The sequence below is a fragment of the Schistocerca serialis genome, chromosome 8 (assembly GCF_023864345.2).
Source record: "Schistocerca serialis cubense isolate TAMUIC-IGC-003099 chromosome 8, iqSchSeri2.2, whole genome shotgun sequence".
Classification (NCBI taxonomy): Eukaryota; Metazoa; Arthropoda; class Insecta; order Orthoptera; family Acrididae; genus Schistocerca; species Schistocerca serialis.
In genome coordinates this window covers 319,659,621-319,677,167 of record NC_064645.1, presented here as the reverse complement: position 1 = coordinate 319,677,167, position 17,547 = coordinate 319,659,621, and the positions used below count along the sequence as shown (strand labels likewise).

Genomic DNA, 17,547 nt, shown 5'->3' with positions numbered 1-17,547 from the left:
TCAGAGAATTACAGTGTCATTGGCAAACCGAAAGATTTTTATTTCTTCTCTTTGAATTTTAATTCCCTTTCCAAATTTCTTCATGGTTTCTGTTTACTGTTCGCTCAATGGATAAACTGAAAACCATCACGGATAGCCTACAACCCAGTTTCATTCCCTTCTCAATCACTGCTATCTTTTCATGTCCTTAGACTTTTATAACCGCAGTCTGTTTTCCGTACTGATTGTGAGTAACTTGTATATCGTCCCTGCTTGCGTCACCATTTCAAAGTATGTATTTTAGTGAATATTGTGAAAAGCTTTCTCTAAACCTAAAGAGGCTATCAATGTAGGTTTCCCCTCTTCAACATATCTTCTAATTCGTAGGGTCAGTATTTCCGTGCGTGTTCTGACAGTCCTCCCGAATCCAAACTGATCTTCTCTGAGCTCAACTACCAGTTTTTCCAGTATTCATAATTCAAGTCAATATTTTGCAGCTGTGACTTATTAAACTGATTGTTCGCTAATTTTCACACCTGATGGCAGTGGTCTCCTTTGGAAAGGGAACAACTGAAATCTTCTTTAAGTCTGAGTTTATTTCGCCTATTTATGATACCAGGGGTCTCTCCTAACAGTTGTCAGGCACATTTTCTCTGGTGTTTAGGCAGCTATTTGCAATTTCGTTTTTGCATTGCCTACCTGTAGTCATTCCAAACAATTACTGCTGCTCACGTATTTCTTACGACGCCCAGCGACGAAAGAAAGCGTCAGTTGGTTTCCCATTACAAACAAGATTATTTTTAAATCGAAATTTTTCGTGCCCAATCGATAGAGCGCTCCAAAATTAGTCTAGTTCGATATTTGTTTTGTCGACATGTATGGCAGGGAGAGAAAATCGCTAAGAATAAACAGCAATCCAGTAGAACACAGTAGCTCTCCATTAGGGCTGTTATACAATATCGATAAATCGGTATACACCAAAAGATATCGTTGTATATCGGTTGTACTTATTCCACCGTGATATCGATATCAAAATGGGGATATCAAAATGGGGATATCAAAATGGGGATATCAAGTGCCGATATTTTTATTTTACATTATATTTTTTCCCAATTTTTGGTAAATATTTGAAATTGTAGAAGAACATAATTTTACTTTCATTGTATTAAGTAGTCTTACTACTTCTTGAGGTTACATTGCGTCCAGTGTTTCTCTTTGACTGTGTGAAACAAATATAGATGGCACACGAGTGTGCTATTTCTTCACATCGGTATTCTTCAATAACAGTTGCTGAAACTGATAAACAAAAATCTGAATAACAAGATTGGTTTTTGCAGTTGGCGGAGACGTTTGACGGGAATTGCTAACGTAATCGGCGCTCGGCACTACCATAAGAAACTGCAACGGCTTAACTTCACTACAGTTTTGACATTACGACTGCTAATTCTCTGGCGTTTGCAGAAATGAAAACAGGAAAAACGACACGAAGCGTTCCAGACAAATCGATACGTGACGAAAATCAACGACAGACCCGTCAGACATCTTTTATTGTGTTACTTACATGCAGTTACCATTGTTAGCAAAGTGGTTATCACCAAGCATGAACGCGCATTGTATTCCTATCAGTTCTTGGTCTAAGGGGGTTAAACTAGCTGCTAGCTCGTTGATGCACAAAATATATACAATAATAAATCAATACTTAAATATACAGCTTTAAAACTGGCAGTATATTTAGATTCTGCAACCGATCATTTTTGATCAGTACGTCGATATTTTTTCCGTCGGTATATCGATAGTTTTTCGATATGTTGATTGCTGACAATAATACTTCTCTAAATATCGACACATCGGATTCCCGATATTAAAAAAAAAAAAAAGTATCAGCAGTTCTACTCTGCATGCTTGGCTGTAGCAGTCAGGTATTGCTGCTGGAGTGCTGGCTATTCTTCTGTTTTACTGTTTCTGTTAATGAGGTACAAATGAAACCAATATCCCACTTGACTAATCTGAGACCGCTCTAGCGAATTGGCACGTAAAATTACGCTTGAAATAATTTTGTTTGTAACTGGAAAGAAACTGATGCCTTCCATCGACAATAGGTGCCACATGAAATGCTTGATGAGCACTATTTGTTTGGAGTGACTGCACCCACATAACGCAAGATCAGAATTGCAAATATCTCTGAAACACTAGAGGAAATGCGCCTGAGACTCTTAGGAGAGCCATCCTGTTTACCAGGTGGATTGGCTCTGTCCGTAGTTGACTATCTCAATGATCTAATTCTGTGGGTCTTGTTTCCACTAAGTCTCTCCGTTCTCTATTGAATTCTTCTCGTAGTGTCGTTCCCCTATCTCAACTTTATCTACTTCCTTTTCCCTTTCCGTAATACTGATCACGTATCACCAACTATCCGGATTGCTTCAAGGAAAAGGAAATTTGCACTATATGACTAAAATTGTTGGTTTTGTTCGAGAGTTACTATAGTACACGTTTCTCTAGCCTTCTAAAATAAATCAACAGTGAATGTATTAAAAGACAAAATCCTCCCGTGAACAATGAATACAGTACGCGCATTGTCGTATGCGCAATACTCTCATTGTTGTGTGTGGTGCCCGTAATTCAGAGCAACCTACATCAGTCTGTGCCGTGACCTTTGCAAATACACTGATTTGTCGCGCTACGTTCCGCCTTCCATGTCTTTTGTTTCGTTTTGCGCGATTGTTTTAATTTGCTATGCGGCATATGTCTTGTAAGAAGCCAGCGGCCCTCCGCAGCGGTAACACCGCTTCCCGTCGTATCATCGAAGTCGGGCTTGGCTAGCACTTGGGTGGGTAACCGTCTGGGTTTGCAGAGTGCTGTTGGCAAGCGGGGTGAACTCAGCCCTCGTGAGGCCAAAAGAGGAGCTACTAGAGTGAGAAGCAACGACACCGGTCACGAAAACTGACTACGGCCGGGAGTGCGATGTGCTGACTACATGCTCATCCGCATCCAGTGATGCCTTAAGGGCTAAGGATGACACGGCGGCCTTTTCGGAAGGTGTTTGCTTTTTGTCTTCTAATAGGAACTGCGTTGCCTTATGTCGGGAGACAAAATAAAAGTCCTTTAACAATCAGACAAAGGCGTGAGTGGTAAGCACTGAGCTGAGATGTTTAGCATGGGGACGTCAACAATCTCAGAAATAAAGAAAAAGGAGTCATCAGTTTTAAACTTTGAGTCTGTCCTCGAGGATGAAGATGGGAGTTCATTGAGAAAAGCGCTGAAAACAGCAGAAAACAAAGACCTCGAAGAGGCTGTATTCAAGTGGTTTTTGCAGCAGCCAGCATTAGGATACCCTTTTTCAGGGCCGATTGTTCGCGAAAAGTAGAGCTGTTAGCCGAGAAAAATAGACAGTTTGTCTTTATTTAAAGCGAGCATTGGCTGTCTACGGAATTTCAAGACAAGGAATGGTATTCGTGAGGAGGACGTAAGTGGTCAAAAACTATTAGCAGACCCAAAAGCAGCAGAAAATTTTATTAAAACATTCAAAATTGAGCAGAATCTTATGACACTGAATTTTTATACGACAAAGACGGGACAGCCGTCATTTGGAAGGCTCTGTCTGAAACAACTTTGGCTTCAAAAATGAAAATTAGTGCTCCTGGCCATAAGGTTTGCAAAGACCGTGTTACCATTCTGAACTGGGCTAATTCTACCAGAGGCCACAAAATACCCCTTCTATTGATAGGAAAATCGAAAAACACCCAGGCTATCAAAAATGTGAAAGAACTTCCCATCAAGAATCAGCTAATGGCCTGGATGACTGCTACTTTGGTTTGTGAATGGTTCGTTTCAATTTTCCTACTTGAAATAAGAAAGTGCCAAAAGGCCGTCGGTAAAAAGATAGTAAGGGGATGTTAATTTTGGACTGTGCACCCACCCACCCCACAGAAAGTCTTCTTGATAGAGAAGATGGACGTTTCTAAACACTCTTCCTGGCACTAAACGCAACGAGTTTGCTGCAGCCGGAGGACCAATCGGTTACCAAAATTATGTAGCGACTTTCCAAAAAAACTGTTGAGGAACTTTTGATAGAAGATGGAAAGGAAGAAGGCACTATGGCTCACTTTCGTGAAGACAGTCATATTAAAAAGAGCTTGATATAAACTGAAAGACATTCCAACTAAAGATGAGGTACAGAAAGATGAAGAAGAAAATAAACAGCGTGAAAAGGAAGAGGAAGAAAGAGAAGTAGCAGAGGACGAAATAGCACTTGAAGAGATAAGAAAAATCCTTCTGAAATATCATGGAAGTTCAGACTAAGGATACAGGTGAGTGGCTTGCTTCTGATTCCTCAGACCTCGAGGCCAAATTCTCAGTGACGATGAAATCATTCACAGCATGAGAGAAGAAACTAATGGCCAGGTGGATGAGATTGTCGCTGAACCAGATGTGGGACCGTCAGACAGTGAGACGTTTGCTTGCCTTGACACTACGCTAACGTGTATGGAGCAGCAGCCTGTGACTATATACAGATACTCACCCTCAAGCGGAGGCAAGACTTGGCAGCACGAAAACGATTGAAGAAAGCAAAACAACTGGCTGTGACCGATATGTTCAAGAACTGACGCTGTGTGGAAGTACAGTACTGTACGAATTCTAAATTCAGTAGTCATTAAAATAATATTACAGTAGTATGTATCCACAAATTTAGCTTTTTTAAAAAAAGTAAATGACGTGTTTTATTCAGTTATTCCGATTGTTGTAGTCAATGGCCTTGCCGCAGTGGTAACACCGGTTCCCGTCAGATCACCGAAGTTAAGCGCGGTCGGGCTGGGCTGGCACTTGGATGGGTGACCATCTGGTCTGCAGAGCACTGCTGGCAAGCGGGATGCACTCAGCCCTTGTGAGGCATACTGAGGAGCTATTTGATTGAGAAGTAGCGGCTCTGGTCTCGTAAACTAACACACGGCCGGGAGAGCGGTGTGGTGACCACATGCCTCTCCCATCCGCATACAGTAATTCCTGTGGGTGAGGATGACACGGCGGTCGGTCGGTATCCATTGGGTCTTCATGGCCTCTTCGGGCGGAGTTTAGATATTTGTTTATTAATCAGGTCCGGTCCTGAGAAGTTCGGATAATTCGAGTTCTACTGTACTGACCTCCCATCTGAACTATTGATGTTCGTATATACGGTTTTCCTCCAAAGGTCTCTTTAATTATAGGCAGTACATACAGGGTGTTTCAAAAATGACCGGTATATTTGAAACGGCAATAAAAACTAAACGAGCAGCGATAGAAATACACCGTTTGTTGCAATATGCTTGGGACAACAGTACATTTTCAGGCGGACAAACTTTCGAAATTACAGTAGTTACAATTTTCAACAACAGATGGCGCTGCATGTGATGTGAAAGATATAGAAGACAACGCAGTCTTTGGGTGCGCCATTCTGTACGTCGTCTTTCTGCTGTAAGCGTGTGCTGTTCACAACGTGCAAGTGTGCTGTAGACAACATGGTTTATTCCTTAGAACAGAGGATTTTTCTGGTGTTGGAATTCCACCGCCTAGAACACAGTGTTGTTGCAACAAGACGAAGTTTTCAACGGAGGTTTAATGTAACCAAAGGACCGAAAGGCGATACAATAAAGGATTTGTTTGAAAAATTTCAACGGACTGGGAACGTGACGGATGAACGTGCTGGAAAGGTAGGGCGACCGCGTACGGCAACCACAGAGGGCAACGCGCAGCTAGTGCAGCAGGTGATCCAACAGCGGCCTCGGGTTTCCGTTCGCCGTGTTGCAGCTGCGGTCCAAATGACGCCAACGTCCACGTATCGTCTCATGCGCCAGAGTTTACACCTCTATCCATACAAAATTCAAACGCGGCAACCCCTCAGCGCTGCTACCATTGCTGCACGAGAGACATTCGCTAACGATATAGTGCACAGGATTGATGACGGCGATATGCATGTGTGCAGCATTTGGTTTACTGACGAAGCTTATTTTTACCTGGACGGCTTCGTCAATAAACAGAACTGGCGCATATGGGGAACCGGAAAGCCCCATGTTGCAGTCCCATCGTCCCTGCATCCTCAAAAAGTACTGGTCTGGGCCGCCATTTCTTCCAAAGGAATCATTGGCCCATTTTTCAGATCCGAAACGATTACTGCATCACGCTATCTGGACATTCTTCGTGAATCTGTAATTGCTTTGGGCTATCCGAAACATGCAGGAGGCGGCGTGGATTGGCCTCCCTATTCGCCAGACATGAACCCCTGTGACTTCTTTCTGTGGGGACACTTGAAAGACCAGGTGTACCGCCAGAATCCAGAAACAATTGAACAGCTGAAGCAGTACATCTCATCTGCATGTGAAGCCATTCCGCCAGACACGTTGTCAAAGGTTTCGGGTAATTTCATTCAGAGACTACGCCATATTATTGCTACGCATGGTGGATATGTGGAAAATATCGTACTATAGAGTTTCCCAGACCGCAGGACCATCTGTTGTTGAAAATTGTAACTACTGTAATTTCGAAAGTTTGTCCGCCTGAAAATGTACTGTTGTCCCAAGCATATTGCAACAAACGGTGTATTTCTATCGCTGCTCGTTTAGTTTTTGTTGCCGTTTCAAATATACCGGTCATTTTTGAAACACCCTGTATCTTTCCCGTAGTTACGGGTGATTTTACATCCTTTCGTTTGTCCTCTAGCCAAAGCTGCTTAGGCCATTTACATCTTGTGTGTATGTCATTTTTAGGCATGTGTATTCCCTACTGCCTGCTTTATTTGTTGCATTTTTATAATTTTACCGTTCGTCAGTTGATAGAGTATTTCAGTTCACAGGTCTGCCTGACGTCTGGGAGAGCGTCGCAGACTTGCTGAAAGAACTGAACTTGAAGACTTGAAGAGAGGCATAACCTATCCTGTGAAAGCCTATTAGTAAGTTTCAAGAACCAACCTTAAGAAATAAATCGAGGAATACGCTACAATTCCGTATGTATAACTTATGTGGCTACTGTAAAGAGAAGGTTAGAATAATTACAGTGCGCACAGACGCGTTTAAGCAATCATTATTCCCGCGTTCTATAGCTGAAGCCGGGATAACTGGTACAATAGGAAGAACCCTCTACCATGAACTTCACGGTGTTTTCCAGGGAATGAATATAGATGTAAGGAAGTCAGCCACAAAGAATCCACATGGCGGATTAACTACCACTGGCCTAGTACATAGACAAGTCTTTGGTTTTTAGGCGTTTTTCCACACTCATTTAAGGGGATAATGGGCTGGTCTCCAACAGCTGCTCCAGAAAATTCGAAACAGAAGCATTTAAAAGACGATGACTGGATATTATCACGATTCCATAGGCAACAGCAAGCATTTTACCATGAAGGCATTGAGCCTCCTGTCTGACAATGGGATAAATGTGTCAACATTTAGTTTTGAAATAATAGACGATTTACTTATTTTTTCCAGTCTGACTTATTTTCACTTGAAGTGCCTTATAAAATAGTATGTTGGCGCCAACAGAGCACTGAATATTCAAAAACACTTCAAATAAACGATGTTTTTGGAAAACATTACACTATTTCAATATTACACTGTAGCAACACAAGTAGCTATTACAAAAACACTAAGCTTAATACTAATTGATATACACAGGGGGATGAGGAAGATTCTTCAGTTTTACTTAAGCCAGAAAACTTATAATAAACACAAATACACTAAACTGTACAGCTTGAGGATACACTATTTTCCTGCAAGAGGCAGTCTCATACCAGACGGAAAAACGACACCACCCAGACATAGCTAAGAAAAACAACGCCGCGCAGCAATCAAGTCCTTGAACATAAACACCGCCCAAATCCCGATCAGGCACAACGTAGCGTTCCAGTCGCACTGCTGTGCTCTCACTGGAGTAACAAACATAGCGAATGGCCTTTACCAATAATACAAATATTGTTGAACACCGCCAACTAGCAAATAAATTCCACTGCGCAGCTCCTTGCAGGCTAATTCCGTTGGCAAGCCCAACTGAAACTCACGTTAGCTATTTGCTTGCACCAGCAGCGCACCGTCCGCCGTACACAGCAGCGAAAGAGAGAGAGAGAGAGAGAGAGAGAGAGAGAGAGAGAGTGAGAAGAGGGGGAGGGGGGGGGGGGAGGCAGCGCTGGATGGCCACTTGCTGACTGCCCCCGCTGTTTTCTCGCCTCGCTTCGCGGTTGCACCTCTGGCGTTCTCGTCAACCACCTGTCCCACAGCCGACACTAAGTACCGGGCAAGGTGCCGTCCATTTCCTCGTTGTCCAAAGAGAACCCTCTGCATCAACAGCACCTGTAGCGACACTTCCTAGGAGTCGGGAACCAGTCCTTTCCCGAACGGCTCACATTTGGGCATAGAAAATTCATTACCTTACAGCTGCTAGCCGAGCGGAGTGGCCGCGCGGTTAAAGGCTCCATCTCACTGACTGCTTGGCCCCTCCCGCCGGAAGTTCGAGTCCTCCCTCGGGCATGGTTGTATGCGTTGTTCTTACCACATGTTCGTTTAAGTTAGTTTAAGTTGTGCGTCAGTCTAGGGACCGATGACCTCAGCAGTTTTGTCCCTTAAGAACGCTCTCTCTCTCTCTCTCTCTCTCTCTCTCTCTCTCTCTCTCTCTCTCACACACACACACACACCTGTTACGGCAGAGAATAGTAACGGGTAGAAATTAGAAAAAAATTATCATATCAGGGAGCGAGGCGGAAGCAGGACGCGAGCCAGCAAGCTGCAAGTGGGTCAGGTCAACAACTCATTACGACACCGCCTACCATGTAACGATACGCATTCAGCAGAAAGTAGACTGTGGCAGAGGACCGAAGGAAGCGAGACAAGTACATTCGTTAGCTCGTGAGATCTTGCAAGAGACTGTCTCTTTCATACGAGCACATAGCGAGAGACCGACAGAGAAGTTAACAGCCTGTTAAATGAATATAGCAGAATAAGGAGGAAACATTCTGACATTATGAACCGAGGCTTGCGTCATAGCCTCACGGCTAGCTCCCTTTAAATACACTACTGGCCATTAAAATTGCTACACAAGAAGAAATGCAGATGATAAACGGGTATTCATTGTCAAATGTATTATACTAGAACTGACATGAGATTACATTTTCACGCAATTTGGGTGCATAGATCCTAAGAAATCAAAACCCAGAACAACCACCTCTGGCCGTAATAACGGCCGTGATACGCCTGGGCACTGAGTCAAACAGAGCTTCGATGGCGTGTACAGGTACAGCTGCCCATGCAGCATCAACACGATACCACAGTTCATCAAAAGTAGTGATGGCGTATTGTGACGAGCCAGTTGCTCGGCCACCATTCAACACACGTTTTCAATTGGTGGGAGATCTGGAGAATGTGCTGGCCAGGGTAGCAGTCGAACATTTTCTGTATCCAGAAAGGCCCGTACAGGACCTGCAATATGCGGTCGTGCATTATCCTGCTGAAATGTAGGATTTCGCAGGGATCGAATGAAGGGTAGAGCCACGGGTCGCAACACATCTGAAATGTAACGTCCACTGTTCAAAGTGCCGTCAATGCGAACAAGAGGTGATCGAGAAGTGCCGGCCGCGGTGGTCTCGCGGTTCTAGGCGCGCAGTCCGGAACCGCGCGACTGCTACGGTCGCAGGTTCGAATCCTGCCTCGGGCGTGGATGTGTGTGATGTCCTTAGGTTAGTTCGGTTTAAGTAGTTCTAAGTTCTAGGGGACTGATGACCACAGCTGTTAAGTCCCATAGTGCTCAGAGGCGTGATCGAGACGTGTAACCAGTGGCACCCCATACCATCACGCCGGCTGATACGCCAGTACGGCTATGACGAATACACGCTTCCAATGTGCGTTCACCGCGATGTCGCCATACACGGACGCGACAATCATGATGCTGGAAACAAAACTTGCATTCATCCGTAAAAATGACGTTTTGCCATTCGTGCACTCAGGTTCGTCGTTGAGTACACCATCGCAGGCGCTCCTGTCTGTGGTGCAGCATCAAGGGTAATCGCAGCCGTGGTCTCCGAGCTAGTAGTCCATGCTGCTGCAAAAGTCGTCGAACTGTTCGTGCAGATGGTTGTTGTCTTGCAAACGTCCGCATCTGTTGACTCAAGGATCGACACCTGGTTGCACGATCCGCTGCAGCCATGCGGATAAGATGCCTGTCATCTCGATTGCTGGTGATACGAGGCCGTAGGGATCCAGCATGGCGTTCCGTATTACCCTCCTGAACCCACCGATTCCATATTCTGCTAACAGTCATTGAGTCTCGACCAACGCGAGCAGCAATGTCGCGATACGATAAACCGCAATCGCGATAAGCTACAACACGACCTTTATCAAAGCCGGAAATGTAATGGTACGCATTTCTCCTCCTTACACGAGGCATCACAACAACGTTTCACCAGGCAACGCCGGTCAACTGCTGCTTGTGTATGAGAAATCGGTTGGAAACTTTCCTCATGTCAGCGCGTTGTGGGTGTCGCCACCGGCATCAACCTTGTGTGAATGCTCTGAAAAGCTAATCATTTGCATATCACAGCATCTTCTCCCTGTGGGTTAAATTTCGCGCCTGTAGCACGTCATCTTCGTGGTGTAGCAATTTTAATGGCCAGTAGCGTATTTCAGTTCTCGTCGTGAGTTGATCATTGGGATTGATGGATTCACAGTAATAGCGATAGATTCCATGATTACCATATTGTAGTGAGTCTTTGTTCTAGATGCTCCAGTACATTTTATGAACTAGCTGAAGATGTACTCTAGACGATGGCGTTCACCTAATGAACGTCGTGCTGCTCGCTGCCTGCTATCTGCTGATGGAGAAACTGAGTGTCTTCCGACAACATTACCCCAGTGTGTTGCTATTTGTGGATTTCAACGCGAAAGCCAGCAATAGGGCGTCTTGGGAGTCCACATTCCAACACACAGGCGCCTTCGGATGCGGACACCTATTAGGGGTAGGGAGATCAACCGACCACAAGACCATCGACAGCAGGAACACAGAGATGGGTCATCAAAAGTCGTCATAGAATTCGGAGTGGGAGCAAACACGGTCTAGCAGTCAGCACGAGAGTCACTTGGCGCTAGGTAACGGCCGCTCTGTTCCGTCAGCCCGCCGTGGCACCAGCGTCGCTGACACCATCTCCAGGGCGTCCAACCGCTGGGCTGAGTCGACGGTCGCAGCTGTAGGAGCAACAGCCGAGGCTGGTGCGAAAGAACGACGGCTTGTGAATAAATGACTGACGTACCTCTAATAATGTATCATTAGTGTCGTTGACATTTCACAGGTTCCCAATAGCTATCCTGACTTCACACAAAGGTGTCTCCACTCAGCCCTCTTCCTTTGTTCATGAATTCTACCACCTATACTTTGCCTACATGTCTGAGTACTTAATCTTTGTTTCATGCAGAACGTACTCCATTCGCTTCAAGTGAAATGGCAGGAGCGCGAGGGGAGTGGCAAGGTGCCATGCCACTTTACAAACACGTCTTAAAAACAAATTTATTGGTAGTCTCTTCAGATCTTTTAAACGCTTGAACACAGGTGGTTAGTTCAGAAAACTTTAAACAAAGCCTGATAAACAGCATTAAAGAAAAGTATTCACTTTACAACTCTGATTGATGACAGTGAAAGAATATTGACAATAAATAATATGTTCAAAGAATTCCAAGAATTTTCAAGTATGAATTCTTCTTCTTAAAAAAATAATTACAACTCACAATTTAACAAATGGCTGGCTCGAAAAGCCATTCTGGACAGTCAATTAAACAACAGATACAATACTTGCGAAACCAGTGACAAGCAAGAGGTAAACAACAGTACTGAACTCTTGGGAAAAGGGGAGGGGGGGGGGCTATGGCCGAGAATTCGCTGGACTTTCTCTTTACAATAATCCGCTTCTTGGTCCTTCTGCTTGGAATAAGTTAATGAGACCTGTAAAATAAACCTGTTAGCGCCAGGCATAGGCAAGAAGTCACAGCACTCAGTTAAGATGTTTAATAACGGCAAACAACGTACGTAACCCCTCCCCCCTCCCCCCCCCCCCCCCGACACACACACGCATACAAAATTTACAATGAAAAGCAATTACAAATATTAGAATTATCGCTTGGAATTAAACACCACAAACCTATTTAATTTTAGCCTTTTAATTTAGCCGTCTGTGGATCAACCCAAAAGATTATTGCTCCCTCTCATACCAATGCAAACAAGATCACTCGACTTTATGAAACAATTCCGGATCAACAGCAGTGTAAACGGTTTAAGCCAGCCGCTAGTATTCCACACGTACTCAGTAAATCAACAGCTATTTCGGAAACACCTCCTCGGTTTACGAGAAACAGTTTCATCCCACGTAATTGCACTAGAATTATAAACAATTCAGTGATCATCCACCCAGCTAATTTTAACATAATGATTGAGTAGAAGGAACTTCCTGGCACAAAGCATCTGAAGTACTGTAAGACAACAGCAGCACATGATAGCTCTTTAGATACGAACATCGTACTAAGTTACAGCCAACAGAAGTTCAGACATTTCTTAACGGGAGAAAGATAGTTAAACAGTGCAATGTGGCAAATAAATACTATCAAATCACTTAGATCAACCAGCTCTTTCATAACATATACGCTCGGTAGTGCAACCCGGTCACGGAATGGTATATAATAGCGTAACTGTACTCGTACTTCCATTGTAATCGGGCTGTGAGACACACTATTGCTTTAAACAGCCTTTAGCCATCAAACCAATAAACAGTTACCACTGTTTGTGAACACCAGTGCAAATTGGCGCCGAGTGGTTCTAGGCGCTTCATTCCGGAACCGCGCTACCGCTACGGTTGCAGGTTCGAATCCTGTCTCAGGCATGGATGTGTGTGATGTCCATAGGTTAGTTAGGTTTAAGTAGTTCTAAGTTCTAGGGGACTGATGACCTCAGATGTTAACTCCCATAGTGCTCAGAGCCATTTGAACCATTTGCAAATTGGACCCTCAGACTCGAGTACAGTACTCTCGTCGCACTCGTACTCAGCGACCACGCCGGCTCCCTCACAATCATAGAGGAGTATCTTCGGATCACCGTAGTACCAAACCTGAAGGACTCGAGAGCAACCGACAGTCCGCAGCTCGTCGTGTAGTGGTTAGTGTTGCTGCCTCTGGATCACGGGGTCCCGGAATCGATTTCCGGCCTGGGACTAGGTGTTTGTGTTGATCTGATCACTTCATCATCGCTCTGAAATTGGCGGAACTGGAAAGTGCAAAGATTGGGAATTTGTACGGGCGCTGATAGCCACGCTGTTGAGAGCCCCACAAACCAAAAATCATCGTCAGCAACCGACAGGCTGCGCGCGCTTAAATAGTCTTCCAGCCAAAGACCCACAGACCAGCGTTTCTGCTCGGACGACTAAACCCCGGACGACCATCGATAACCAGAGAGCCGGCCGAAGTGGCCGTGCGGTTAAAGGCGCTGCAGTCTGGAACCGCAAGACCGCTACGGTCGCAGGTTCGAATCCTGCCTCGGGCATGGATGTTTGTGATGTGCTTAGGTTAGTTAGGTTTAACTAGTTCTAAGTTCTAGGGGACTAATGACCTCAGCAGTTGAGTCCCATAGTGCTCAGAGCCATTTGAACCATTTGATAACCAGAGAGGCACTACTCTGGCCGCGGAGCCAGTGCGCATGGCTCGTAAGTTACGTTTACGTCTGATAGTTGTTGCATCATACACTCCTGGAAATTGAAATAAGAACACCGTGAATTCATTGTCCCAGGAAGGGGAAACTTTATTGACACATTCCTGGGGTCAGATACATCACATGATCACACTGACAGAACCACAGGCACATAGACACAGGCAACAGAGCATGCACAATGTCGGCACTAGTACAGTGTATATCCACCTTTCGCAGCAATGCAGGCTGCTATTCTCTCATGGAGACCATCGTAGAGTGCTGGATGTAGTCCTGTGGAACGGCTTGCCATGCCATTTCCCCCTGGCGCCTCAGTTGGACCAGCGTTCGTGCTGGACGTGCAGACCGCGTGAGACGACGCTCGATCCAGTCCCAAACATGCTCAATGGGGGACAGATCCGGGGATCTTGCTGGCCAGGGTAGTTGACTTACACCTTCTAGAGCACGTTGGGTGGCACGGGATACATGCGGACGTGCATTGTCCTGTTGGAGCAGCAAGTTCCCTTGCCGGTCTAGGAATGGTAGAACGATGGGTTCGATGACGGTTTGGATGTACCGTGCACTATTCAGTGTCCCCTCGACGATCACCAGTGGTGTACGGCCAGTGTAGGAGATCGCTCCCCACACCATGATGCCGGGTGTTGGCCCTGTGTGCCTCGGTCGTATGCAGTCCTGATTGTGGCGCTCACCTGCACGGCGCCAAACACGCATACGACCATCATTGGCACCAAGGCAGAAGCGACTCTCATCGCTGAAGACGACACGTCTCCATTCGTCCCTCCACTCACGCCTGTCGCGACACCACTGGAGGCGGGCTGCACGATGTTGGGGCGTGAGCGGAAGACGGCCTAATGGTGTGCGGGACCGTAGCCCAGCTTCATGGAGACGGTTGCGAATGGTCCTCGCCGATACCCCAGGAGCAACAGTGTCCCTAATTTGCTGGGAAGTGGCGGTGCGGTCCCCTACGGCACTGCGTAGGATCCTACGGTCTTGGCGTGCATCCGTGCGTCGCTGCGGTCCGGTCCCAGGTCGACGGGCACGTGCACCTTCCGCCGACCACTGGCGACAGCATCGATGTACTGTGGAGACCTCACGCCCCACGTGTTGAGCAATTCGGCGGTACGTCCACCCGGCCTCCCGCATGCCCACTATACGCCCTCGCTCAAAGTCCGTCAACTGCACATACGGTTCACGTCCACGCTGTCGTGGCATGCTACCAGTGTTAAAGACTGCGATGGAGCTCCGTATGCCACGGCAAACTGGCTGACACTGACGGCGGCGGTGCACAAATGCTGCGCAGCTAGCGCCATTCGACGGCCAACACCGCGGTTCCTGGTGTGTCCGCTGTGCCGTGCGTGTGATCATTGCTTGTACAGCCCTCTCGCAGTGTCCGGAGCAAGTATGGTGGGTCTGACACACCGGTGTCAATGTGTTCTTTTTTCCATTTCCAGGAGTGTATTTAGATGGAGGTATAATACGGGAAGTTGTCACGACGTGACAAACTTGAAGTCGACGTCCGCCATGTTAGTAACCACAAACATTAGTTTCTGGTGGAAGTGTTCGATAAAATAACGCCAGCTTGCTTTATGTACAGTTGTACTGGTCGTTCTGATTATAACCTATAGTGTAAAGGAATCACATTTCATTCGTAATTGGACTCGTTGAAGCAACATATTCTTTCCTATATGAATTTTACTGAGCTGGTTACTTCCACTGTGGTGGTTTTACTTCTGTAGTTCGACTTAAGATTTCCTATCGACACAACTCGAAGAGCGCTCTAGTTGAACGATGTGAGAAGGAAATAGAACATACCCTCCAAACATAGCTCAATATATTCTCAGCGTTGTAGGGAGAGGGACATGGAAGGAACATTAGTTTCGCCATTCAGTGTTAAAGAAAATGCTGGATTACGGAAGCAGTCTTTTCACATCACAATCTTCGCTTCTTGGTTTTTCGAAAAGTGTCACAAAAAGGAAGCTTCATTAACAAAGCCAAATGCGTTGCATTACTGGATCAAATATGCCTTTAAGACCACAAAAACGTCTGAAAATGCCGTCTTGACACTTTGTTATTCACGAAAGTGCTGTAATGTTTACTGTTTAAAACTAGCCCGCTGTTACGTGGAAACAACAGAAATTGACTACAAGAAGCTATTGTAGCGGTCTGCTAATGCTTAGGGGCTGCTGATATGGAGGCGCCGACTTCAATGCACTGTACAGCGTAAGTCTGTAGCGCCACCTCCTCTTACTATACCTCCATGGATATTTATGTCAATTGCGTGTAATGTAAACAGTGAAGAATTTGTGTCAGAGATATATATTTCTGCCGCCAGCGATATTTGTTTCACATCTATACCAACAGATGTAAACACTATTTACTTGCAAGATAAAACACGTCCGACAGATATAGCCCAAGATGGCTGTTCGTCTATTTTTCTGGCACTGAGCAGTAAGTGTGAAGTGAATATGGCTGAAAACAAACATTGGTTAAAAGTTGAAGTTGAAGAATTGATGAAAAAGTACCACGGAAAACTTTAAAAATAGTTCAAAGAAAAATTCGTAACTAAAGAAATCAATTTTACAGTAAATTTAACAAATAATTTTTTTCATAATGTGGGGCCACAGTCATAATATATTTCTTTAAAGTCAGTACTTCCATTAGACTGTTTTTAAATAAATAAATAAATAAATAAATAAAAAACAGTCTAATGGCAGTACTGACTAAAGAAATTTAACAAAAGCGCAAAGATCAAATCCGGCCAGGGCACAGAGCACTTCCGTGAATCAAAATGACTGCGGTATAATTTGCTGTTATTTACGTAAGGAGGCTTAGCGTGCAAACCGGCAGAAGAAAATTTTCCCATGGTCTCTTGCTTTGATATAAGAGGAAAAATTTTACAAGCAAACTTTTCGAATTTAGCTGGTTTTGTTCTTAAAAAATTCGAAATCTGCGCTGGTTCCTCAATACGGAGCTCAGACATAAACTGACCGTAGGCACTGAAATTTTCAAGTCTCAAAATCCAGTCTCGAACGCGCACAGAACGTTTTTTCTTCTTCTCTAACATCTTGACGTAATTACACAGACTGCCACTTCGCGTTTCTATGGTTTCGTCATGGCAAGCAGAATTTGTATGTACGAGGGTTGAATGAAAAGTAATCCCTCCACCTTCGTTAAATGGGTTTGGATGGGAATATTTTAATAAATCTGTGATCTTTAATTGCCAATATTCACTTTTACACATAATCACCAGCCAACTGGATACATTTCTGCCAATGATGAACAAGTTTTCTGAAGCCGTCGCGCAAGAAGTCGACACACAATTTCCGCAACCACAGTCTCACAGTTTCTTCAACGTCTTCATCAGAAGCATACTGATGTCTCCGCAGATCGTATTTCATTATCGGGACCAGATGGAAGTCAAACTGTGCTAAATCTGGACTGTATGGACAATGCCGCACGGTGGTGAGATTCAAGTCTCTGCGCTTTTATTTCATTTCTGGAGTCAGCATCTGGGGTACCCATCGTGTTATCTACCGATAACCAAGCAAAGCAATAATGTGACCCACACGTTCTTGTAAAATGCCGATTGGGGTTGCAATTTCTCTCTGAGTGATAATACGATAGTCCTGAATCAATCTGTCAACATTTTGCTTGTGAAACTCGGTGGCTGCTGTCACAGGACGTCTAACTCTGTTTGTCACGTAGGTCAGATGGTCCTGCCTCAACATCTTTAAACTTACTCGCCCAATGACGCACAATATTCACATCAACACAATCACCATAAACTGTATTCATTCTTTGATGAATCTCCTTTGGGGTGACACCTTCTGCTGTCAAGAATTCAATGATTACACGTTGCTTAAATCGCACTGACCG

At 45.0% G+C, this 17,547-nt stretch overlaps 1 protein-coding gene across 1 annotated transcript in view; it reads right to left on the bottom strand.

Moving 5' to 3' along the window:
* LOC126416997 (two pore potassium channel protein sup-9) overlaps positions 1-17,547 on the bottom strand; it is a 151,966-nt gene that overhangs the window by 89,115 nt on the left and 45,304 nt on the right. The gene's annotated exons all lie outside the window — the stretch shown is intronic.